This window comes from Cyprinodon variegatus, unplaced genomic scaffold (genome assembly GCF_000732505.1).
Source record: "Cyprinodon variegatus isolate N-32 unplaced genomic scaffold, C_variegatus-1.0 Scaffold1828, whole genome shotgun sequence".
NCBI classification, from domain to species: Eukaryota; Metazoa; Chordata; class Actinopteri; order Cyprinodontiformes; family Cyprinodontidae; genus Cyprinodon; species Cyprinodon variegatus.
Genome location: NW_015152281.1, coordinates 36,381 through 38,405, shown reverse-complemented (window position 1 = coordinate 38,405; position 2,025 = coordinate 36,381).

Sequence of the window (2,025 nt, the reverse complement as noted above, 5' to 3'; positions counted from 1 at the left end):
TGTTAACAATTGAACTTTATTGGAGATATTTACATCTGCATTTAACCCATCCCCTTAGGCAACAGTGGGCTGCCATCATGGGGCGCCCGGGGAGCAGTGTGGGGCTAAGGGTCTTGCTCAGGGAGCCAGAGTGGCATGCTGTGGGAGTGGGGCTTGAACTCAGAACCTCCGAGGCCAAGCTCTATGCCCTAACCACTAGGCCGCCACTCCCCTCAATTAGTGCTAGTAGGATACTTTCTGACTTTTATCTTGTTTTTCTTTTTTGGTGAGGGAATTTAAAACAGAGTCCCTATAACACTTTTATCGTAATAAAAAAGAATTAAAATAAAAATGCATTATTAAAGCTATACTCATAGAAAAATGTTGGACAAGCTTCTTTAATCCTATGAGGATTTTTTTCTTTTTAGTTTTTCATGAAAAGTAAAAGCTTCGGATGCCATGCTTTCTGCATCGGGTGTTCTTGGTGTTATTGGCGGGGATTTGCTGGTTTGTCTGTTGATCAGAACACAAGTCGACTTCTCAGTTTTCTGTTGCGGCAGAATCTGTTCCTCAGTCCTTAAAATAACAAATAACAAAATAACAAAAAACATGCTTTGTTTAAAAGACTTTTATTAAAACAAAACCTAATATTTCAAAGGACTCATTAGATGGAGTAATGTTATGTGTTTACTAGGGCTGAAACAATTAATCGTGATTAATCAAATATTAAAATAATCGTCAACTAATTTAGTAATTAATTGTCAACTAGAGTATGTGGAACGTGGAAAAGTTTGAGTAGTGGCAGCAATTTTCATCTGGTTTAATTTCATAAAAAAGTCTTCTTTAAAGAATTCAATAATTCAAAAAAAATAATTGACTGATTAATCGATTTGCAAATTAATGGTTAGTTGCAGCCCTAGTGTTAACAAATATCAGAAGCAAGTGAAAAATATGAATATGTAAACACTTTTATATCTGTGTCGCTGATAAAAAATATTAATTGAGCAACTTACTGAATATTATTGGTTTGTTCTTCGGGTTTTTGTTCCATTGGAAGCTTCCTGTGTGAAACATGGAGGATTTAGGAAGCAGGACAAAACAAACCCACATTTGGTAAAACCTTTAAACCGTCTGATAGTAGTACCTGTTCTGCTTCTTCCTTCTACGGAGGAACATGGAGAATAAAGCCGCTAAAGCTCCACACAAAAAAACTGCAAAAATGAAACTCCATCCTAGGGAGAAAAAAGTAAAATATGTTGGAGACAAGACTGAATGAAAAAATGCTACAAAGCCTGGACATGGACTTACGTTTAACGTCATAATAAGAGTCAGAGTCTTCATCCAAACCTATAAAAAAATAAAATAACAGAACCACTCAGTAAACATCAGTCTATGCTTTATATTCCTTAGAATTTTTACAAATTAAAAAAGTTAGTTTATTATATGGTGATCATATATGACTGACAAACTCAAAGTCTATCATTTATAAAGTGGTAGGACAAATAAAATCCTACGTTAGATGAGCATACATATTCAGATCATCTGAAAATCAAACATTGCCGCAGATCTTCAGTTCACTTTAGCTCAGTGCTTTGACTAGGCCATTCTGACACAGAAATCCTCTGGAAACTTCTACTCCAGTCTAAAGTATTTTGCAGCAAAATCCTTCTAGGATTGTCTTGAATTTAAGTTCATCCCTTCTTCCATCAACTGTGGATGTTAAAATTCTTCTCCACAGTATGATGCTTCCACCACCATGTCTTACCACTTGGTAACCTCCAGTGTTAGCTTGCCTCTTCACACAGGATGCTGCATGTATACTAAACCATCTCCACTGTAGTCTCATCTTACCAGAACATTCTCCCAAAGGTTTGCTTACATGGTCTGTAGGAAAAACTTGTAATTCTGCATCTTCAATTTGTTTTCTTCCTCTAAGCCCAGATTTGTTAAGTGATGATCCATCACATGAAAACCAGGGTACATTACCTTAAGTGATTTACCTAATTCCTTAGTAAGGCACTGGCAGTAAATGACTAAATACTTATC